We start from the raw sequence: 18,247 nt of genomic DNA on the forward strand, positions 1-18,247 counted from the left end.
AACCTTCTTTTACTATCTCATAGAGAAACTAACACAATTTTCAGGTTCAAAAAGGTCAACGGAACTTGGGATTCCCAGCCAGTCTCCCATGCTGGTACTTGCCAAGCCTTAAGCTGCATTGCTGCTGCGATCTGACGAGAGCAGGCACATTCAGCTTAGAATGGCCGTTGACAGCAGCTGTTCAATTTGAACCTTCTTTTACCATCTTTGACAGAGAAACTAACAATTTTCAGGTTCAAAAAGGTCAACGGAACTTGGGATTCCCAGCCAGTCTCCCATGCTGGTACTTGCCAAGCCTTAAGCTGCATTGCTGCTGCGATCTGACGAGAGCAGGCACATTCAGCTTAGAATGGCCGTTGACAGCAGCTGTTCAATTTGAACCTTCTTTTACTATCTCATAGAGAAACTAACACAATTTTCAGGTTCAAAAAGGTCAACGGAACTTGGGATTCCCAGCCAGTCTCCCATGCTGGTACTTGCCAAGCCTTAAGCTGCTGCGATCTGACGAGAGCAGGCACATTCAGCTTAGAATGGCTGTTGACAGCAGCTGTTCAATTTGAACCTTCTTTTACTATCTCATAGAGAAACTAACACAATTTTCAGGTTCAAAAAGGTCAACGGAACTTGGGATTCCCAGCCAGTCTCCCATGCTGGTACTTGCCAAGCCTTAAGCTGCTGCGATCTGACGAGAGCAGGCACATTCAGCTTAGAATGGCCGTTGACAGCAGCTGTTCAATTTGAACCTTCTTTTACTATCTCATAGAGAAACTAACACAATTTTCAGGTTCAAAAAGGTCAACAGAACTTGGGATTCCCAGCCAGTCTCCCATGCTGGTACTTGCCAAGCCTTAAGCTGCATTGCTGCTGCGATCTGACGAGAGCAGGCACATTCAGCTTAGAATGGCCGTTGACAGCAGCTGCCTAATTTCTACTTTCTTTTACTATCTCATAGAGAAACTAACACAATTTTCAGGTTCAAAAAGGTCAACGGAACTTGGGATTCCCAGCCAGTCTCCCATGCTGGTACTTGCCAAGCCTTAAGCTGCATTGCTGCTGCGATCTGACGAGAGCAGGCACATTCAGCTTAGAATGGCCGTTGACAGCAGCTGTTCAATTTGAACCTTCTTTTACTATCTCATAGAGACACTAACACAATTTTCAGGTTCAAAAAGGTCAACGGAACTTGGGATTCCCAGCCAGTCTCCCATGCTGGTACTTGCCAAGCCTTAAGCTGCATTGATGCTGCGATCTGACGAGAGCAGGCACATTCAGCTTAGAATGGCCGTTGACAGCAGCTGTTCAGTTTGAACCTTCTTTTACTATCTCATAGAGAAACTAACACAATTTTCAGGTTCAAAAAGGTCAACGGAACTTGGGATTCGCAGCCAGTCTCCCATGCTGGTACTTGCCAAGCCTTAAGCTGCAATGCTGCTGCGATCTGACGAGAGCAGGCACATTCAGCTTAGAATGGCCGTTGACAGCAGCTGTTCAATTTGAACCTTCTTTTACTATCTCATAGAGAAACTAACACAATTTTCAGGTTCAAAAAGGTCAACAGAACTTGGGATTCCCAGCCAGTCTCCCATGCTGTTACTTGCCAAGCCTTAAGCTGCATTGCTGCTGCGATCTGACGAGAGCAGGCACATTCAGCTTAGAATGGCCGTTGACAGCAGCTGTTCAATTTGAACCTTCTTTTACTATCTCATAGAGAAACTAACACAATTTTCAGGTTCAAAAAGGTCAACGGAACTTGGGATTCCCAGCCAGTCTCCCATGCTGGTACTTGCCAAGCCTTAAGCTGCATTGCTGCTGCGATCTGACGAGAGCAGGCACATTCAGCTTAGAATGGCCGTTGACAGCAGCTGTTCAGTTTGAACTTTCTTTTACTATCTCATAGAGAAACTAACACAATTTTCAGGTTCAAAAAGGTCAACGGAACTTGGGATTCCCAGCCAGTCTCCCATGCTGGTACTTGCCAAGCCTTAAGCTACATTGCTGTTGCGATCTGACGAGAGCAGGCACATTCAGCTTAGAATGGCCGTTGACAGCAGCTGTTCAATTTGAACCTTCTTTTACCATCTTTGACAGAGAAACTAACAATTTTCAGGTTCAAAAAGGTCAACGGAACTTGGGATTCCCAGCCAGTCTCCCATGCTGGTACTTGCCAAGCCTTAAGCTGCATTGCTGCTGCGATCTGACGAGAGCAGGCACATTCAGCTTAGAATGGCCGTTGACAGCAGCTGTTCAATTTGAACCTTCTTTTACTATCTCATAGAGAAACTAACACAATTTTCAGGTTCAAAAAGGTCAACGGAACTTGGGATTCCCAGCCAGTCTCCCATGCTGGTACTTGCCAAGCCTTAAGCTACATTGCTGCTGCGATCTGATGAGAGCAGGCACATTCAGCTTAGAATGGCCGTTGACAGCAGCTGTTCAATTTGAACCTTCTTTTACTATCTCATAGAGAAACAAACACAATTTTCAGGTTCAAAAAGGTCAACGGAACTTGGGATTCCCAGCCAGTCTCCCATGCTGGTACTTGCCAAGCCTTAAGCTGCATTGCTGCTGCGATCTGACGAGAGCAGGCACATTCAGCTTAGAATGGCCGTTGACAGCAGCTGTTCAATTTGAACCTTCTTTTACCATCTTTGACAGAGAAACTAACAATTTTCAGGTTCAAAAAGGTCAACGGAACTTGGGATTCCCAGCCAGTCTCCCATGCTTGTACTTGCCAAGCCTTAAGCTGCATTGTTGCTGCGATCTGACGAGAGCAGGCACATTCAGCTTAGAATGGCCGTTGACTGCAGCTGTTCAATTTGAACCTTCTTTTACTATCTCATAGAGAAACTAACACAATTTTCAGGTTCAAAAAGGTCAACAGAACTTGGGATTCCCAGCCAGTCTCCCATGCTGGTACTTGCCAAGCCTTAAGCTGCATTGCTGCTGCGATCTGACGAGAGCAGGCACATTCAGCTTAGAATGGCCGTTGACAGCAGCTGTTCAATTTGAACTTTCTTTTACTATCTCATAGAAAAACTAACACAATTTTCAGATTCAAAAAGGTCAACAGAACTTGGGATTTACAGCCAGTCTCCCATGCTGGTACTTGCCAAGCCTTAAGCTGCATTGCTGCTGCGATCTGACGAGAGCAGGCACATTCAGCTTAGAATGGCCGTTGACAGCAGCTGTTCAATTTGAACCTTCTTTTACTATCCCATAGAGAAACTAACACAATTTTCAGGTTCAAAAAGGTCAACGGAACTTGGGATTCCCAGCCAGTCTCCCATGCTGGTACTTGCCAAGCCTTAAGCTGCATTGCTGCTGCGATCTGACGAGAGCAGGCACATTCAGCTTAGAATGGCCGTTGACAGCAGCTGTTCAATTTGAACCTTCTTTTACTATCTCATAGAGAAACTAACACAATTTTCAGGTTCAAAAAGGTCAACGGAACTTGGGATTCCCAGCCAGTCTCCCATGCTGGTACTTGCCAAGCCTTAAGCTGCTGCGATCTGACGAGAGCAGGCACATTCAGCTTAGAATGGCTGTTGACAGCAGCTGTTCAATTTGAACCTTCTTTTACTATCTCATAGAGAAACTAACACAATTTTCAGGTTCAAAAAGGTCAACGGAACTTGGGATTCCCAGCCAGTCTCCCATGCTGGTACTTGCCAAGCCTTAAGCTGCTGCGATCTGACGAGAGCAGGCGCATTCAGCTTAGAATGGCTGTTGACAGCAGCTGTTCAATTTGAACCTTCTTTTACTATCTCATAGAGAAACTAACACAATTTTCAGGTTCAAAAAGGTCAACGGAACTTGGGATTCCAAGCCAGTCTCCCATGCTGGTACTTGCCAAGCCTTAAGCTGCATTGCTGCTGCGATCTGACGAGAGCAGGCACATTCAGCTTAGAATGGCCGTTGACAGCAGCTGTTCAGTTTGAACCTTCTTTTACTATCTCATAGAGAAACTAACACAATTTTCAGGTTCAAAAAGGTCAACGGAACTTGGGATTCCCAGCCAGTCTCCCATGCTGGTACTTGCCAAGCCTTAAGCTGCTGCGATCTGATGAGAGCAGGCACATTCAGCTTAGAATGGCCGTTGACAGCAGCTGTTCAATTTGAACCTTCTTTTACTATCTCATAGAGAAACTAACACAATTTTCAGGTTCAAAAAGGTCAACAGAACTTGGGATTCCCAGCCAGTCTCCCATGCTGGTACTTGCCAAGCCTTAAGCTGCATTGCTGCTGCGATCTGACGAGAGCAGGCACATTCAGCTTAGAATGGCCGTTGACAGCAGCTGCCTAATTTCTACTTTCTTTTACTATCTCATAGAGAAACTAACACAATTTTCAGGTTCAAAAAGGTCAACGGAACTTGGGATTCCCAGCCAGTCTCCCATGCTGGTACTTGCCAAGCCTTAAGCTGCATTGCTGCTGCGATCTGACGAGAGCAGGCACATTCAGCTTAGAATGGCCGTTGACAGCAGCTGTTCAATTTGAACCTTCTTTTACTATCTCATAGAGAAACTAACACAATTTTCAGGTTCAAAAAGGTCAACGGAACTTGGGATTCCCAGCCAGTCTCCCATGCTGGTACTTGCCAAGCCTTAAGCTGCATTGATGCTGCGATCTGACGAGAGCAGGCACATTCAGCTTAGAATGGCCGTTGACAGCAGCTGTTCAGTTTGAACCTTCTTTTACTATCTCATAGAGAAACTAACACAATTTTCAGGTTCAAAAAGGTCAACGGAACTTGGGATTCGAAGCCAGTCTCCCATGCTGGTACTTGCCAAGCCTTAAGCTGCATCGCTGCTGTGATCCGACAAGAGCACGCGCATTCAGCTTAGAATGGCCGTTGACAGCAGCTGTTCAATTTGAACCTTCTTTTACTATCTCATAGAGAAACTAACACAATTTTCAGGTTCAAAAAGGTCAATAGAACTTGGGATTCCCAGCCAGTCTCCCATGCTGGTACTTGCCAAGCCTTAAGCTGCAATGCTGCTGCGATCTGACGAGAGCAGGCACATTCAGCTTAGAATGGCCGTTGACAGCAGCTGTTCAATTTGAACCTTCTTTTACTATCTCATAGAGAAACTAACACAATTTTCAGGTTCAAAAAGGTCAACGGAACTTGGGATTCCCAGCCAGTCTCCCATGCTGGTACTTGCCAAGCCTTAAGCTACATTGCTGCTGCGATCTGATGAGAGCAGGCACATTCAGCTTAGAATGGCCGTTGACAGCAGCTGTTCAATTTGAACCTTCTTTTACTATCTCATAGAGAAACTAACACAATTTTCAGGTTCAAAAAGGTCAACGGAACTTGGGATTCCCAGCCAGTCTCCCATGCTGGTACTTGCCAAGCCTTAAGCTGCATTGCTGCTGCGATCTGACGAGAGCAGGCACATTCAGCTTAGAATGGCCGTTGACAGCAGCTGTTCAATTTGAACCTTCTTTTACCATCTTTGACAGAGAAACTAACAATTTTCAGGTTCAAAAAGGTCAACGGAACTTGGGATTCCCAGCCAGTCTCCCATGCTGGTACTTGCCAAGCCTTAAGCTGCATTGCTGCTGCGATCTGACGAGAGCAGGCACATTCAGCTTAGAATGGCCGTTGACAGCAGCTGTTCAATTTGAACCTTCTTTTACTATCTCATAGAGAAACTAACACAATTTTCAGGTTCAAAAAGGTCAACGGAACTTGGGATTCCCAGCCAGTCTCCCATGCTGGTACTTGCCAAGCCTTAAGCTGCATTGATGCTGCGATCTGACGAGAGCAGGCACATTCAGCTTAGAATGGCCGTTGACAGCAGCTGTTCAGTTTGAACCTTCTTTTACTATCTCATAGAGAAACTAACACAATTTTCAGGTTCAAAAAGGTCAACGGAACTTGGGATTCGCAGCCAGTCTCCCATGCTGGTACTTGCCAAGCCTTAAGCTGCATCGCTGCTGTGATCCGACAATAGCACGCGCATTCAGCTTAGAATGGCCGTTGACAGCAGCTGTTCAATTTGAACCTTCTTTTACTATCTCATAGAGAAACTAACACAATTTTCAGGTTCAAAAAGGTCAATAGAACTTGGGATTCCCAGCCAGTCTCCCATGCTGGTACTTGCCAAGCCTTAAGCTGCTGCGATCTGATGAGAGCAGGCACATTCAGCTTAGAATGGCCGTTGACAGCAGCTGTTCAATTTGAACCTTCTTTTACTATCTCATAGAGAAACTAACACAATTTTCAGGTTCAAAAAGGTCAACAGAACTTGGGATTCCCAGCCAGTCTCCCATGCTGGTACTTGCCAAGCCTTAAGCTGCATTGCTGCTGCGATCTGACGAGAGCAGGCACATTCAGCTTAGAATGGCCGTTGACAGCAGCTGCCTAATTTCTACTTTCTTTTACTATCTCATAGAGAAACTAACACAATTTTCAGGTTCAAAAAGGTCAACGGAACTTGGGATTCCCAGCCAGTCTCCCATGCTGGTACTTGCCAAGCCTTAAGCTGCATTGCTGCTGCGATCTGACGAGAGCAGGCACATTCAGCTTAGAATGGCCGTTGACAGCAGCTGTTCAATTTGAACCTTCTTTTACTATCTCATAGAGAAACTAACACAATTTTCAGGTTCAAAAAGGTCAACGGAACTTGGGATTCCCAGCCAGTCTCCCATGCTGGTACTTGCCAAGCCTTAAGCTGCATTGATGCTGCGATCTGACGAGAGCAGGCACATTCAGCTTAGAATGGCCGTTGACAGCAGCTGTTCAGTTTGAACCTTCTTTTACTATCTCATAGAGAAACTAACACAATTTTCAGGTTCAAAAAGGTCAACGGAACTTGGGATTCGAAGCCAGTCTCCCATGCTGGTACTTGCCAAGCCTTAAGCTGCATCGCTGCTGTGATCCGACAAGAGCACGCGCATTCAGCTTAGAATGGCCGTTGACAGCAGCTGTTCAATTTGAACCTTCTTTTACTATCTCATAGAGAAACTAACACAATTTTCAGGTTCAAAAAGGTCAATAGAACTTGGGATTCCCAGCCAGTCTCCCATGCTGGTACTTGCCAAGCCTTAAGCTGCAATGCTGCTGCGATCTGACGAGAGCAGGCACATTCAGCTTAGAATGGCCGTTGACAGCAGCTGTTCAATTTGAACCTTCTTTTACTATCTCATAGAGAAACTAACACAATTTTCAGGTTCAAAAAGGTCAACAGAACTTGGGATTCCCAGCCAGTCTCCCATGCTGTTACTTGCCAAGCCTTAAGCTGCATTGCTGCTGCGATCTGACGAGAGCAGGCACATTCAGCTTAGAATGGCCGTTGACAGCAGCTGTTCAATTTGAACCTTCTTTTACTATCTCATAGAGAAACTAACACAATTTTCAGGTTCAAAAAGGTCAACGGAACTTGGGATTCCCAGCCAGTCTCCCATGCTGGTACTTGCCAAGCCTTAAGCTGCATTGCTGCTGCGATCTGACGAGAGCAGGCACATTCAGCTTAGAATGGCCGTTGACAGCAGCTGTTCAGTTTGAACCTTCTTTTACTATCTCATAGAGAAACTAACACAATTTTCAGGTTCAAAAAGGTCAACGGAACTTGGGATTCCCAGCCAGTCTCCCATGCTGGTACTTGCCAAGCCTTAAGCTACATTGCTGTTGCGATCTGACGAGAGCAGGCACATTCAGCTTAGAATGGCCGTTGACAGCAGCTGTTCAATTTGAACCTTCTTTTACCATCTTTGACAGAGAAACTAACAATTTTCAGGTTCAAAAAGGTCAACGGAACTTGGGATTCCCAGCCAGTCTCCCATGCTGGTACTTGCCAAGCCTTAAGCTGCATTGCTGCTGCGATCTGACGAGAGCAGGCACATTCAGCTTAGAATGGCCGTTGACAGCAGCTGTTCAATTTGAACCTTCTTTTACTATCTCATAGAGAAACTAACACAATTTTCAGGTTCAAAAAGGTCAACGGAACTTGGGATTCCCAGCCAGTCTCCCATGCTGGTACTTGCCAAGCCTTAAGCTACATTGCTGCTGCGATCTGATGAGAGCAGGCACATTCAGCTTAGAATGGCCGTTGACAGCAGCTGTTCAATTTGAACCTTCTTTTACTATCTCATAGAGAAACTAACACAATTTTCAGGTTCAAAAAGGTCAACGGAACTTGGGATTCCCAGCCAGTCTCCCATGCTGGTACTTGCCAAGCCTTAAGCTGCATTGCTGCTGCGATCTGACGAGAGCAGGCACATTCAGCTTAGAATGGCCGTTGACAGCAGCTGTTCAATTTGAACCTTCTTTTACCATCTTTGACAGAGAAACTAACAATTTTCAGGTTCAAAAAGGTCAACGGAACTTGGGATTCCCAGCCAGTCTCCCATGCTGGTACTTGCCAAGCCTTAAGCTGCATTGCTGCTGCGATCTGACAAGAGCAGGCACATTCAGCTTAGAATGGCCGTTGACAGCAGCTGTTCAATTTGAACCTTCTTTTACTATCTCATAGAGAAACTAACACAATTTTCAGGTTCAAAAAGGTCAACGGAACTTGGGATTCCCAGCCAGTCTCCCATGCTGGTACTTGCCAAGCCTTAAGCTACATTGCTGCTGCGATCTGATGAGAGCAGGCACATTCAGCTTAGAATGGCCGTTGACAGCAGCTGTTCAATTTGAACCTTCTTTTACTATCTCATAGAGAAACTAACACAATTTTCAGGTTCAAAAAGGTCAACGGAACTTGGGATTCCCAGCCAGTCTCCCATGCTGGTACTTGCCAAGCCTTAAGCTGCATTGCTGCTGCGATCTGACGAGAGCAGGCACATTCAGCTTAGAATGGCCGTTGACAGCAGCTGTTCAATTTGAACCTTCTTTTACCATCTTTGACAGAGAAACTAACAATTTTCAGGTTCAAAAAGGTCAACGGAACTTGGGATTCCCAGCCAGTCTCCCATGCTGGTACTTGCCAAGCCTTAAGCTGCATTGCTGCTGCGATCTGACGAGAGCAGGCACATTCAGCTTAGAATGGCCGTTGACAGCAGCTGTTCAATTTGAACCTTCTTTTACTATCTCATAGAGAAACTAACACAATTTTCAGGTTCAAAAAGGTCAACGGAACTTGGGATTCCCAGCCAGTCTCCCATGCTGGTACTTGCCAAGCCTTAAGCTGCATTGATGCTGCGATCTGACGAGAGCAGGCACATTCAGCTTAGAATGGCCGTTGACAGCAGCTGTTCAGTTTGAACCTTCTTTTACTATCTCATAGAGAAACTAACACAATTTTCAGGTTCAAAAAGGTCAACGGAACTTGGGATTCGCAGCCAGTCTCCCATGCTGGTACTTGCCAAGCCTTAAGCTGCATCGCTGCTGTGATCCGACAAGAGCACGCGCATTCAGCTTAGAATGGCCGTTGACAGCAGCTGTTCAATTTGAACCTTCTTTTACTATCTCATAGAGAAACTAACACAATTTTCAGGTTCAAAAAGGTCAATAGAACTTGGGATTCCCAGCCAGTCTCCCATGCTGGTACTTGCCAAGCCTTAAGCTGCAATGCTGCTGCGATCTGACGAGAGCAGGCACATTCAGCTTAGAATGGCCGTTGACAGCAGCTGTTCAATTTGAACCTTCTTTTACTATCTCATAGAGAAACTAACACAATTTTCAGGTTCAAAAAGGTCAACAGAACTTGGGATTCCCAGCCAGTCTCCCATGCTGTTACTTGCCAAGCCTTAAGCTGCATTGCTGCTGCGATCTGACGAGAGCAGGCACATTCAGCTTAGAATGGCCGTTGACAGCAGCTGTTCAATTTGAACCTTCTTTTACTATCTCATAGAGAAACTAACACAATTTTCAGGTTCAAAAAGGTCAACGGAACTTGGGATTCCCAGCCAGTCTCCCATGCTGGTACTTGCCAAGCCTTAAGCTACATTGCTGTTGCGATCTGACGAGAGCAGGCACATTCAGCTTAGAATGGCCGTTGACAGCAGCTGTTCAATTTGAACCTTCTTTTACCATCTTTGACAGAGAAACTAACAATTTTCAGGTTCAAAAAGGTCAACGGAACTTGGGATTCCCAGCCAGTCTCCCATGCTGGTACTTGCCAAGCCTTAAGCTGCATTGCTGCTGCGATCTGACGAGAGCAGGCACATTCAGCTTAGAATGGCCGTTGACAGCAGCTGTTCAATTTGAACCTTCTTTTACTATCTCATAGAGAAACTAACACAATTTTCAGGTTCAAAAAGGTCAACGGAACTTGGGATTCCCAGCCAGTCTCCCATGCTGGTACTTGCCAAGCCTTAAGCTACATTGCTGCTGCGATCTGATGAGAGCAGGCACATTCAGCTTAGAATGGCCGTTGACAGCAGCTGTTCAATTTGAACCTTCTTTTACTATCTCATAGAGAAACTAACACAATTTTCAGGTTCAAAAAGGTCAACGGAACTTGGGATTCCCAGCCAGTCTCCCATGCTGTTACTTGCCAAGCCTTAAGCTGCATTGCTGCTGCGATCTGACGAGAGCAGGCACATTCAGCTTAGAATGGCCGTTGACAGCAGCTGTTCAATTTGAACCTTCTTTTACTATCTCATAGAGAAACTAACACAATTTTCAGGTTCAAAAAGGTCAACGGAACTTGGGATTCCCAGCCAGTCTCCCATGCTGGTACTTGCCAAGCCTTAAGCTACATTGCTGCTGCGATCTGATGAGAGCAGGCACATTCAGCTTAGAATGGCCGTTGACAGCAGCTGTTCAATTTGAACCTTCTTTTACTATCTCATAGAGAAACTAACACAATTTTCAGGTTCAAAAAGGTCAACGGAACTTGGGATTCCCAGCCAGTCTCCCATGCTGGTACTTGCCAAGCCTTAAGCTGCATTGCTGCTGCGATCTGACGAGAGCAGGCACATTCAGCTTAGAATGGCCGTTGACAGCAGCTGTTCAATTTGAACCTTCTTTTACCATCTTTGACAGAGAAACTAACAATTTTCAGGTTCAAAAAGGTCAACGGAACTTGGGATTCCCAGCCAGTCTCCCATGCTGGTACTTGCCAAGCCTTAAGCTGCATTGCTGCTGCGATCTGACGAGAGCAGGCACATTCAGCTTAGAATGGCCGTTGACAGCAGCTGTTCAATTTGAACCTTCTTTTACTATCTCATAGAGAAACTAACACAATTTTCAGGTTCAAAAAGGTCAACGGAACTTGGGATTCCCAGCCAGTCTCCCATGCTGGTACTTGCCAAGCCTTAAGCTGCATTGATGCTGCGATCTGACGAGAGCAGGCACATTCAGCTTAGAATGGCCGTTGACAGCAGCTGTTCAGTTTGAACCTTCTTTTACTATCTCATAGAGAAACTAACACAATTTTCAGGTTCAAAAAGGTCAACGGAACTTGGGATTCGCAGCCAGTCTCCCATGCTGGTACTTGCCAAGCCTTAAGCTGCATCGCTGCTGTGATCCGACAAGAGCACGCGCATTCAGCTTAGAATGGCCGTTGACAGCAGCTGTTCAATTTGAACCTTCTTTTACTATCTCATAGAGAAACTAACACAATTTTCAGGTTCAAAAAGGTCAATAGAACTTGGGATTCCCAGCCAGTCTCCCATGCTGGTACTTGCCAAGCCTTAAGCTGCAATGCTGCTGCGATCTGACGAGAGCAGGCACATTCAGCTTAGAATGGCCGTTGACAGCAGCTGTTCAATTTGAACCTTCTTTTACTATCTCATAGAGAAACTAACACAATTTTCAGGTTCAAAAAGGTCAACAGAACTTGGGATTCCCAGCCAGTCTCCCATGCTGTTACTTGCCAAGCCTTAAGCTGCATTGCTGCTGCGATCTGACGAGAGCAGGCACATTCAGCTTAGAATGGCCGTTGACAGCAGCTGTTCAATTTGAACCTTCTTTTACTATCTCATAGAGAAACTAACACAATTTTCAGGTTCAAAAAGGTCAACGGAACTTGGGATTCCCAGCCAGTCTCCCATGCTGGTACTTGCCAAGCCTTAAGCTACATTGCTGTTGCGATCTGACGAGAGCAGGCACATTCAGCTTAGAATGGCCGTTGACAGCAGCTGTTCAATTTGAACCTTCTTTTACCATCTTTGACAGAGAAACTAACAATTTTCAGGTTCAAAAAGGTCAACGGAACTTGGGATTCCCAGCCAGTCTCCCATGCTGGTACTTGCCAAACCTTAAGCTGCATTGCTGCTGCGATCTGACGAGAGCAGGCACATTCAGCTTAGAATGGCCGTTGACAGCAGCTGTTCAATTTGAACCTTCTTTTACTATCTCATAGAGAAACTAACACAATTTTCAGGTTCAAAAAGGTCAACGGAACTTGGGATTCCCAGCCAGTCTCCCATGCTGGTACTTGCCAAGCCTTAAGCTACATTGCTGCTGCGATCTGATGAGAGCAGGCACATTCAGCTTAGAATGGCCGTTGACAGCAGCTGTTCAATTTGAACCTTCTTTTACTATCTCATAGAGAAACTAACACAATTTTCAGGTTCAAAAAGGTCAACGGAACTTGGGATTCCCAGCCAGTCTCCCATGCTGTTACTTGCCAAGCCTTAAGCTGCATTGCTGCTGCGATCTGACGAGAGCAGGCACATTCAGCTTAGAATGGCCGTTGACAGCAGCTGTTCAATTTGAACCTTCTTTTACTATCTCATAGAGAAACTAACACAATTTTCAGGTTCAAAAAGGTCAACGGAACTTGGGATTCCCAGCCAGTCTCCCATGCTGGTACTTGCCAAGCCTTAAGCTGCATTGCTGCTGCGATCTGACGAGAGCAGGCACATTCAGCTTAGAATGGCCGTTGACAGCAGCTGTTCAGTTTGAACCTTCTTTTACTATCTCATAGAGAAACTAACACAATTTTCAGGTTCAAAAAGGTCAACGGAACTTGGGATTCCCAGCCAGTCTCCCATGCTGGTACTTGCCAAGCGTTAAGCTACATTGCTGTTGCGATCTGACGAGAGCAGGCACATTCAGCTTAGAATGGCCGTTGACAGCAGCTGTTCAATTTGAACCTTCTTTTACCATCTTTGACAGAGAAACTAACAATTTTCAGGTTCAAAAAGGTCAACGGAACTTGGGATTCCCAGCCAGTCTCCCATGCTGGTACTTGCCAAGCCTTAAGCTGCATTGCTGCTGCGATCTGACGAGAGCAGGCACATTCAGCTTAGAATGGCCGTTGACAGCAGCTGTTCAATTTGAACCTTCTTTTACTATCTCATAGAGAAACTAACACAATTTTCAGGTTCAAAAAGGTCAACGGAACTTGGGATTCCCAGCCAGTCTCCCATGCTGGTACTTGCCAAGCCTTAAGCTGCATTGCTGCTGCGATCTGACGAGAGCAGGCACATTCAGCTTAGAATGGCCGTTGACAGCAGCTGTTCAATTTGAACCTTCTTTTACCATCTTTGACAGAGAAACTAACAATTTTCAGGTTCAAAAAGGTCAACGGAACTTGGGATTCCCAGCCAGTCTCCCATGCTGGTACTTGCCAAGCCTTAAGCTGCATTGCTGCTGCGATCTGACGAGAGCAGGCACATTCAGCTTAGAATGGCCGTTGACAGCAGCTGTTCAATTTGAACCTTCTTTTACTATCTCATAGAGAAACTAACACAATTTTCAGGTTCAAAAAGGTCAACGGAACTTGGGATTCCCAGCCAGTCTCCCATGCTGGTACTTGCCAAGCCTTAAGCTGCATTGATGCTGCGATCTGACGAGAGCAGGCACATTCAGCTTAGAATGGCCGTTGACAGCAGCTGTTCAGTTTGAACCTTCTTTTACTATCTCATAGAGAAACTAACACAATTTTCAGGTTCAAAAAGGTCAACGGAACTTGGGATTCGCAGCCAGTCTCCCATGCTGGTACTTGCCAAGCCTTAAGCTGCATCGCTGCTGTGATCCGACAAGAGCACGCGCATTCAGCTTAGAATGGCCGTTGACAGCAGCTGTTCAATTTGAACCTTCTTTTACTATCTCATAGAGAAACTAACACAATTTTCAGGTTCAAAAAGGTCAATAGAACTTGGGATTCCCAGCCAGTCTCCCATGCTGGTACTTGCCAAGCCTTAAGCTGCATTGCTGCTGCGATCTGACGAGAGCAGGCACATTCAGCTTAGAATGGCCGTTGACAGCAGCTGTTCAATTTGAACCTTCTTTTACCATCTTTGACAGAGAAACTAACAATTTTCAGGTTCAAAAAGGTCAACGGAACTTGGGATTCCCAGCCAGTCTCCCATGCTGGTACTTGCCAAGCCTTAAGCTGCATTGCTGCTGCGATCTGACGAGAGCAGGCACATTCAGCTTAGAATGGCCGTTGACAGCAGCTGTTCAATTTGAACCTTCTTTTACTATCTCATAGAGAAACTAACACAATTTTCAGGTTCAAAAAGGTCAACGGAACTTGGGATTCCCAGCCAGTCTCCCATGCTGGTACTTGCCAAGCCTTAAGCTGCATTGATGCTGCGATCTGACGAGAGCAGGCACATTCAGCTTAGAATGGCCGTTGACAGCAGCTGTTCAGTTTGAACCTTCTTTTACTATCTCATAGAGAAACTAACACAATTTTCAGGTTCAAAAAGGTCAACGGAACTTGGGATTCGCAGCCAGTCTCCCATGCTGGTACTTGCCAAGCCTTAAGCTGCATCGCTGCTGTGATCCGACAAGAGCACGCGCATTCAGCTTAGAATGGCCGTTGACAGCAGCTGTTCAATTTGAACCTTCTTTTACTATCTCATAGAGAAACTAACACAATTTTCAGGTTCAAAAAGGTCAATAGAACTTGGGATTCCCAGCCAGTCTCCCATGCTGGTACTTGCCAAGCCTTAAGCTGCAATGCTGCTGCGATCTGACGAGAGCAGGCACATTCAGCTTAGAATGGCCGTTGACAGCAGCTGTTCAATTTGAACCTTCTTTTACTATCTCATAGAGAAACTAACACAATTTTCAGGTTCAAAAAGGTCAACAGAACTTGGGATTCCCAGCCAGTCTCCCATGCTGTTACTTGCCAAGCCTTAAGCTGCATTGCTGCTGCGATCTGACGAGAGCAGGCACATTCAGCTTAGAATGGCCGTTGACAGCAGCTGTTCAATTTGAACCTTCTTTTACTATCTCATAGAGAAACTAACACAATTTTCAGGTTCAAAAAGGTCAACGGAACTTGGGATTCCCAGCCAGTCTCCCATGCTGGTACTTGCCAAGCCTTAAGCTACATTGCTGTTGCGATCTGACGAGAGCAGGCACATTCAGCTTAGAATGGCCGTTGACAGCAGCTGTTCAATTTGAACCTTCTTTTACCATCTTTGACAGAGAAACTAACAATTTTCAGGTTCAAAAAGGTCAACGGAACTTGGGATTCCCAGCCAGTCTCCCATGCTGGTACTTGCCAAGCCTTAAGCTGCATTGCTGCTGCGATCTGACGAGAGCAGGCACATTCAGCTTAGAATGGCCGTTGACAGCAGCTGTTCAATTTGAACCTTCTTTTACTATCTCATAGAGAAACTAACACAATTTTCAGGTTCAAAAAGGTCAACGGAACTTGGGATTCCCAGCCAGTCTCCCATGCTGGTACTTGCCAAGCCTTAAGCTACATTGCTGCTGCGATCTGATGAGAGCAGGCACATTCAGCTTAGAATGGCCGTTGACAGCAGCTGTTCAATTTGAACCTTCTTTTACTATCTCATAGAGAAACTAACACAATTTTCAGGTTCAAAAAGGTCAACGGAACTTGGGATTCCCAGCCAGTCTCCCATGCTGTTACTTGCCAAGCCTTAAGCTGCATTGCTGCTGCGATCTGACGAGAGCAGGCACATTCAGCTTAGAATGGCCGTTGACAGCAGCTGTTCAATTTGAACCTTCTTTTACTATCTCATAGAGAAACTAACACAATTTTCAGGTTCAAAAAGGTCAACGGAACTTGGGATTCCCAGCCAGTCTCCCATGCTGGTACTTGCCAAGCCTTAAGCTACATTGCTGCTGCGATCTGATGAGAGCAGGCACATTCAGCTTAGAATGGCCGTTGACAGCAGCTGTTCAATTTGAACCTTCTTTTACTATCTCATAGAGAAACTAACACAATTTTCAGGTTCAAAAAGGTCAACGGAACTTGGGATTCCCAGCCAGTCTCCCATGCTGGTACTTGCCAAGCCTTAAGCTGCATTGCTGCTGCGATCTGACGAGAGCAGGCACATTCAGCTTAGAATGGCCGTTGACAGCAGCTGTTCAATTTGAACCTTCTTTTACCATCTTTGACAGAGAAACTAACAATTTTCAGGTTCAAAAAGGTCAACGGAACTTGGGATTCCCAGCCAGTCTCCCATGCTGGTACTTGCCAAGCCTTAAGCTGCATTGCTGCTGCGATCTGACGAGAGCAGGCACATTCAGCTTAGAATGGCCGTTGACAGCAGCTGTTCAATTTGAACCTTCTTTTACTATCTCATAGAGAAACTAACACAATTTTCAGGTTCAAAAAGGTCAACGGAACTTGGGATTCCCAGCCAGTCTCCCATGCTGGTACTTGCCAAGCCTTAAGCTGCATTGATGCTGCGATCTGACGAGAGCAGGCACATTCAGCTTAGAATGGCCGTTGACAGCAGCTGTTCAGTTTGAACCTTCTTTTACTATCTCATAGAGAAACTAACACAATTTTCAGGTTCAAAAAGGTCAACGGAACTTGGGATTCGCAGCCAGTCTCCCATGCTGGTACTTGCCAAGCCTTAAGCTGCATCGCTGCTGTGATCCGACAAGAGCACGCGCATTCAGCTTAGAATGGCCGTTGACAGCAGCTGTTCAATTTGAACCTTCTTTTACTATCTCATAGAGAAACTAACACAATTTTCAGGTTCAAAAAGGTCAATAGAACTTGGGATTCCCAGCCAGTCTCCCATGCTGGTACTTGCCAAGCCTTAAGCTGCAATGCTGCTGCGATCTGACGAGAGCAGGCACATTCAGCTTAGAATGGCCGTTGACAGCAGCTGTTCAATTTGAACCTTCTTTTACTATCTCATAGAGAAACTAACACAATTTTCAGGTTCAAAAAGGTCAACAGAACTTGGGATTCCCAGCCAGTCTCCCATGCTGTTACTTGCCAAGCCTTAAGCTGCATTGCTGCTGCGATCTGACGAGAGCAGGCACATTCAGCTTAGAATGGCCGTTGACAGCAGCTGTTCAATTTGAACCTTCTTTTACTATCTCATAGAGAAACTAACACAATTTTCAGGTTCAAAAAGGTCAACGGAACTTGGGATTCCCAGCCAGTCTCCCATGCTGGTACTTGCCAAGCCTTAAGCTACATTGCTGTTGCGATCTGACGAGAGCAGGCACATTCAGCTTAGAATGGCCGTTGACAGCAGCTGTTCAATTTGAACCTTCTTTTACCATCTTTGACAGAGAAACTAACAATTTTCAGGTTCAAAAAGGTCAACGGAACTTGGGATTCCCAGCCAGTCTCCCATGCTGGTACTTGCCAAACCTTAAGCTGCATTGCTGCTGCGATCTGACGAGAGCAGGCACATTCAGCTTAGAATGGCCGTTGACAGCAGCTGTTCAATTTGAACCTTCTTTTACTATCTCATAGAGAAACTAACACAATTTTCAGGTTCAAAAAGGTCAACGGAACTTGGGATTCCCAGCCAGTCTCCCATGCTGGTACTTGCCAAGCCTTAAGCTACATTGCTGCTGCGATCTGATGAGAGCAGGCACATTCAGCTTAGAATGGCCGTTGACAGCAGCTGTTCAATTTGAACCTTCTTTTACTATCTCATAGAGAAACTAACACAATTTTCAGGTTCAAAAAGGTCAACGGAACTTGGGATTCCCAGCCAGTCTCCCATGCTGTTACTTGCCAAGCCTTAAGCTGCATTGCTGCTGCGATCTGACGAGAGCAGGCACATTCAGCTTAGAATGGCCGTTGACAGCAGCTGTTCAATTTGAACCTTCTTTTACTATCTCATAGAGAAACTAACACAATTTTCAGGTTCAAAAAGGTCAACGGAACTTGGGATTCCCAGCCAGTCTCCCATGCTGGTACTTGCCAAGCCTTAAGCTGCATTGCTGCTGCGATCTGACGAGAGCAGGCACATTCAGCTTAGAATGGCCGTTGACAGCAGCTGTTCAGTTTGAACCTTCTTTTACTATCTCATAGAGAAACTAACACAATTTTCAGGTTCAAAAAGGTCAACGGAACTTGGGATTCCCAGCCAGTCTCCCATGCTGGTACTTGCCAAGCGTTAAGCTACATTGCTGTTGCGATCTGACGAGAGCAGGCACATT

At 45.7% G+C, this 18,247-nt stretch overlaps 75 pseudogenes; all 75 read right to left on the reverse strand.

Moving 5' to 3' along the window:
* Positions 1-53: 53 nt before the first annotated feature.
* On the reverse strand, positions 54-172 carry LOC140100178 (5S ribosomal RNA; annotated as a pseudogene).
* Positions 173-242: 70 nt separating this feature from the next.
* LOC140100179 (5S ribosomal RNA) lies at positions 243-361 on the reverse strand (annotated as a pseudogene).
* Positions 362-793: 432 nt separating this feature from the next.
* Positions 794-912, reverse strand: LOC140080635 (5S ribosomal RNA; annotated as a pseudogene).
* Positions 913-982: 70 nt separating this feature from the next.
* LOC140100180 (5S ribosomal RNA) lies at positions 983-1,101 on the reverse strand (annotated as a pseudogene).
* Positions 1,102-1,171: 70 nt separating this feature from the next.
* Positions 1,172-1,290, reverse strand: LOC140084294 (5S ribosomal RNA; annotated as a pseudogene).
* Positions 1,291-1,360: 70 nt separating this feature from the next.
* On the reverse strand, positions 1,361-1,479 carry LOC140098397 (5S ribosomal RNA; annotated as a pseudogene).
* A 70-nt stretch (positions 1,480-1,549) lies between these two features.
* Positions 1,550-1,668, reverse strand: LOC140092933 (5S ribosomal RNA; annotated as a pseudogene).
* A 70-nt stretch (positions 1,669-1,738) lies between these two features.
* LOC140100182 (5S ribosomal RNA) lies at positions 1,739-1,857 on the reverse strand (annotated as a pseudogene).
* A 70-nt stretch (positions 1,858-1,927) lies between these two features.
* Positions 1,928-2,046, reverse strand: LOC140093316 (5S ribosomal RNA; annotated as a pseudogene).
* Positions 2,047-2,116: 70 nt separating this feature from the next.
* LOC140100183 (5S ribosomal RNA) lies at positions 2,117-2,235 on the reverse strand (annotated as a pseudogene).
* Positions 2,236-2,305: 70 nt separating this feature from the next.
* LOC140082337 (5S ribosomal RNA) lies at positions 2,306-2,424 on the reverse strand (annotated as a pseudogene).
* A 70-nt stretch (positions 2,425-2,494) lies between these two features.
* LOC140100184 (5S ribosomal RNA) lies at positions 2,495-2,613 on the reverse strand (annotated as a pseudogene).
* Positions 2,614-2,683: 70 nt separating this feature from the next.
* LOC140085267 (5S ribosomal RNA) lies at positions 2,684-2,802 on the reverse strand (annotated as a pseudogene).
* Positions 2,803-2,872: 70 nt separating this feature from the next.
* Positions 2,873-2,991, reverse strand: LOC140080636 (5S ribosomal RNA; annotated as a pseudogene).
* A 70-nt stretch (positions 2,992-3,061) lies between these two features.
* LOC140097334 (5S ribosomal RNA) lies at positions 3,062-3,180 on the reverse strand (annotated as a pseudogene).
* A 70-nt stretch (positions 3,181-3,250) lies between these two features.
* On the reverse strand, positions 3,251-3,369 carry LOC140100185 (5S ribosomal RNA; annotated as a pseudogene).
* A 432-nt stretch (positions 3,370-3,801) lies between these two features.
* On the reverse strand, positions 3,802-3,920 carry LOC140085392 (5S ribosomal RNA; annotated as a pseudogene).
* Positions 3,921-4,171: 251 nt separating this feature from the next.
* Positions 4,172-4,290, reverse strand: LOC140080637 (5S ribosomal RNA; annotated as a pseudogene).
* A 70-nt stretch (positions 4,291-4,360) lies between these two features.
* On the reverse strand, positions 4,361-4,479 carry LOC140100186 (5S ribosomal RNA; annotated as a pseudogene).
* A 70-nt stretch (positions 4,480-4,549) lies between these two features.
* LOC140084295 (5S ribosomal RNA) lies at positions 4,550-4,668 on the reverse strand (annotated as a pseudogene).
* A 448-nt stretch (positions 4,669-5,116) lies between these two features.
* On the reverse strand, positions 5,117-5,235 carry LOC140082338 (5S ribosomal RNA; annotated as a pseudogene).
* A 70-nt stretch (positions 5,236-5,305) lies between these two features.
* Positions 5,306-5,424, reverse strand: LOC140100188 (5S ribosomal RNA; annotated as a pseudogene).
* Positions 5,425-5,494: 70 nt separating this feature from the next.
* LOC140100189 (5S ribosomal RNA) lies at positions 5,495-5,613 on the reverse strand (annotated as a pseudogene).
* Positions 5,614-5,683: 70 nt separating this feature from the next.
* Positions 5,684-5,802, reverse strand: LOC140084297 (5S ribosomal RNA; annotated as a pseudogene).
* A 440-nt stretch (positions 5,803-6,242) lies between these two features.
* LOC140080638 (5S ribosomal RNA) lies at positions 6,243-6,361 on the reverse strand (annotated as a pseudogene).
* A 70-nt stretch (positions 6,362-6,431) lies between these two features.
* On the reverse strand, positions 6,432-6,550 carry LOC140100190 (5S ribosomal RNA; annotated as a pseudogene).
* Positions 6,551-6,620: 70 nt separating this feature from the next.
* Positions 6,621-6,739, reverse strand: LOC140084298 (5S ribosomal RNA; annotated as a pseudogene).
* A 448-nt stretch (positions 6,740-7,187) lies between these two features.
* LOC140092934 (5S ribosomal RNA) lies at positions 7,188-7,306 on the reverse strand (annotated as a pseudogene).
* A 70-nt stretch (positions 7,307-7,376) lies between these two features.
* On the reverse strand, positions 7,377-7,495 carry LOC140100191 (5S ribosomal RNA; annotated as a pseudogene).
* A 70-nt stretch (positions 7,496-7,565) lies between these two features.
* LOC140093317 (5S ribosomal RNA) lies at positions 7,566-7,684 on the reverse strand (annotated as a pseudogene).
* Positions 7,685-7,754: 70 nt separating this feature from the next.
* On the reverse strand, positions 7,755-7,873 carry LOC140100192 (5S ribosomal RNA; annotated as a pseudogene).
* A 70-nt stretch (positions 7,874-7,943) lies between these two features.
* On the reverse strand, positions 7,944-8,062 carry LOC140082339 (5S ribosomal RNA; annotated as a pseudogene).
* A 70-nt stretch (positions 8,063-8,132) lies between these two features.
* LOC140100194 (5S ribosomal RNA) lies at positions 8,133-8,251 on the reverse strand (annotated as a pseudogene).
* A 70-nt stretch (positions 8,252-8,321) lies between these two features.
* Positions 8,322-8,440, reverse strand: LOC140089011 (5S ribosomal RNA; annotated as a pseudogene).
* A 70-nt stretch (positions 8,441-8,510) lies between these two features.
* Positions 8,511-8,629, reverse strand: LOC140082340 (5S ribosomal RNA; annotated as a pseudogene).
* Positions 8,630-8,699: 70 nt separating this feature from the next.
* Positions 8,700-8,818, reverse strand: LOC140100195 (5S ribosomal RNA; annotated as a pseudogene).
* A 70-nt stretch (positions 8,819-8,888) lies between these two features.
* Positions 8,889-9,007, reverse strand: LOC140100196 (5S ribosomal RNA; annotated as a pseudogene).
* Positions 9,008-9,077: 70 nt separating this feature from the next.
* Positions 9,078-9,196, reverse strand: LOC140084299 (5S ribosomal RNA; annotated as a pseudogene).
* Positions 9,197-9,644: 448 nt separating this feature from the next.
* LOC140092935 (5S ribosomal RNA) lies at positions 9,645-9,763 on the reverse strand (annotated as a pseudogene).
* A 70-nt stretch (positions 9,764-9,833) lies between these two features.
* LOC140093318 (5S ribosomal RNA) lies at positions 9,834-9,952 on the reverse strand (annotated as a pseudogene).
* A 70-nt stretch (positions 9,953-10,022) lies between these two features.
* LOC140100197 (5S ribosomal RNA) lies at positions 10,023-10,141 on the reverse strand (annotated as a pseudogene).
* Positions 10,142-10,211: 70 nt separating this feature from the next.
* On the reverse strand, positions 10,212-10,330 carry LOC140082341 (5S ribosomal RNA; annotated as a pseudogene).
* A 70-nt stretch (positions 10,331-10,400) lies between these two features.
* On the reverse strand, positions 10,401-10,519 carry LOC140091455 (5S ribosomal RNA; annotated as a pseudogene).
* Positions 10,520-10,589: 70 nt separating this feature from the next.
* Positions 10,590-10,708, reverse strand: LOC140082342 (5S ribosomal RNA; annotated as a pseudogene).
* A 70-nt stretch (positions 10,709-10,778) lies between these two features.
* LOC140100199 (5S ribosomal RNA) lies at positions 10,779-10,897 on the reverse strand (annotated as a pseudogene).
* A 70-nt stretch (positions 10,898-10,967) lies between these two features.
* Positions 10,968-11,086, reverse strand: LOC140100200 (5S ribosomal RNA; annotated as a pseudogene).
* Positions 11,087-11,156: 70 nt separating this feature from the next.
* Positions 11,157-11,275, reverse strand: LOC140084300 (5S ribosomal RNA; annotated as a pseudogene).
* A 448-nt stretch (positions 11,276-11,723) lies between these two features.
* On the reverse strand, positions 11,724-11,842 carry LOC140092936 (5S ribosomal RNA; annotated as a pseudogene).
* A 70-nt stretch (positions 11,843-11,912) lies between these two features.
* Positions 11,913-12,031, reverse strand: LOC140093319 (5S ribosomal RNA; annotated as a pseudogene).
* A 70-nt stretch (positions 12,032-12,101) lies between these two features.
* On the reverse strand, positions 12,102-12,220 carry LOC140086333 (5S ribosomal RNA; annotated as a pseudogene).
* A 70-nt stretch (positions 12,221-12,290) lies between these two features.
* LOC140082343 (5S ribosomal RNA) lies at positions 12,291-12,409 on the reverse strand (annotated as a pseudogene).
* Positions 12,410-12,479: 70 nt separating this feature from the next.
* Positions 12,480-12,598, reverse strand: LOC140091456 (5S ribosomal RNA; annotated as a pseudogene).
* Positions 12,599-12,668: 70 nt separating this feature from the next.
* LOC140100201 (5S ribosomal RNA) lies at positions 12,669-12,787 on the reverse strand (annotated as a pseudogene).
* A 259-nt stretch (positions 12,788-13,046) lies between these two features.
* LOC140100202 (5S ribosomal RNA) lies at positions 13,047-13,165 on the reverse strand (annotated as a pseudogene).
* A 70-nt stretch (positions 13,166-13,235) lies between these two features.
* Positions 13,236-13,354, reverse strand: LOC140100203 (5S ribosomal RNA; annotated as a pseudogene).
* A 70-nt stretch (positions 13,355-13,424) lies between these two features.
* On the reverse strand, positions 13,425-13,543 carry LOC140100204 (5S ribosomal RNA; annotated as a pseudogene).
* A 70-nt stretch (positions 13,544-13,613) lies between these two features.
* On the reverse strand, positions 13,614-13,732 carry LOC140084302 (5S ribosomal RNA; annotated as a pseudogene).
* Positions 13,733-13,991: 259 nt separating this feature from the next.
* Positions 13,992-14,110, reverse strand: LOC140090409 (5S ribosomal RNA; annotated as a pseudogene).
* A 70-nt stretch (positions 14,111-14,180) lies between these two features.
* On the reverse strand, positions 14,181-14,299 carry LOC140100206 (5S ribosomal RNA; annotated as a pseudogene).
* Positions 14,300-14,369: 70 nt separating this feature from the next.
* Positions 14,370-14,488, reverse strand: LOC140084304 (5S ribosomal RNA; annotated as a pseudogene).
* Positions 14,489-14,936: 448 nt separating this feature from the next.
* On the reverse strand, positions 14,937-15,055 carry LOC140092937 (5S ribosomal RNA; annotated as a pseudogene).
* A 70-nt stretch (positions 15,056-15,125) lies between these two features.
* On the reverse strand, positions 15,126-15,244 carry LOC140093320 (5S ribosomal RNA; annotated as a pseudogene).
* A 70-nt stretch (positions 15,245-15,314) lies between these two features.
* Positions 15,315-15,433, reverse strand: LOC140100207 (5S ribosomal RNA; annotated as a pseudogene).
* A 70-nt stretch (positions 15,434-15,503) lies between these two features.
* LOC140082345 (5S ribosomal RNA) lies at positions 15,504-15,622 on the reverse strand (annotated as a pseudogene).
* Positions 15,623-15,692: 70 nt separating this feature from the next.
* LOC140091457 (5S ribosomal RNA) lies at positions 15,693-15,811 on the reverse strand (annotated as a pseudogene).
* Positions 15,812-15,881: 70 nt separating this feature from the next.
* Positions 15,882-16,000, reverse strand: LOC140082346 (5S ribosomal RNA; annotated as a pseudogene).
* A 70-nt stretch (positions 16,001-16,070) lies between these two features.
* Positions 16,071-16,189, reverse strand: LOC140100208 (5S ribosomal RNA; annotated as a pseudogene).
* Positions 16,190-16,259: 70 nt separating this feature from the next.
* LOC140100210 (5S ribosomal RNA) lies at positions 16,260-16,378 on the reverse strand (annotated as a pseudogene).
* Positions 16,379-16,448: 70 nt separating this feature from the next.
* Positions 16,449-16,567, reverse strand: LOC140084305 (5S ribosomal RNA; annotated as a pseudogene).
* Positions 16,568-17,015: 448 nt separating this feature from the next.
* LOC140092939 (5S ribosomal RNA) lies at positions 17,016-17,134 on the reverse strand (annotated as a pseudogene).
* Positions 17,135-17,204: 70 nt separating this feature from the next.
* LOC140093321 (5S ribosomal RNA) lies at positions 17,205-17,323 on the reverse strand (annotated as a pseudogene).
* Positions 17,324-17,393: 70 nt separating this feature from the next.
* On the reverse strand, positions 17,394-17,512 carry LOC140086334 (5S ribosomal RNA; annotated as a pseudogene).
* A 70-nt stretch (positions 17,513-17,582) lies between these two features.
* Positions 17,583-17,701, reverse strand: LOC140082347 (5S ribosomal RNA; annotated as a pseudogene).
* Positions 17,702-17,771: 70 nt separating this feature from the next.
* LOC140091458 (5S ribosomal RNA) lies at positions 17,772-17,890 on the reverse strand (annotated as a pseudogene).
* A 70-nt stretch (positions 17,891-17,960) lies between these two features.
* Positions 17,961-18,079, reverse strand: LOC140100211 (5S ribosomal RNA; annotated as a pseudogene).
* Positions 18,080-18,247: the final 168 nt, after the last annotated feature.

This window comes from Engystomops pustulosus, chromosome 9 (assembly GCF_040894005.1).
Source record: "Engystomops pustulosus chromosome 9, aEngPut4.maternal, whole genome shotgun sequence".
NCBI lineage: Eukaryota > Metazoa > Chordata > Amphibia > Anura > Leptodactylidae > Engystomops > Engystomops pustulosus.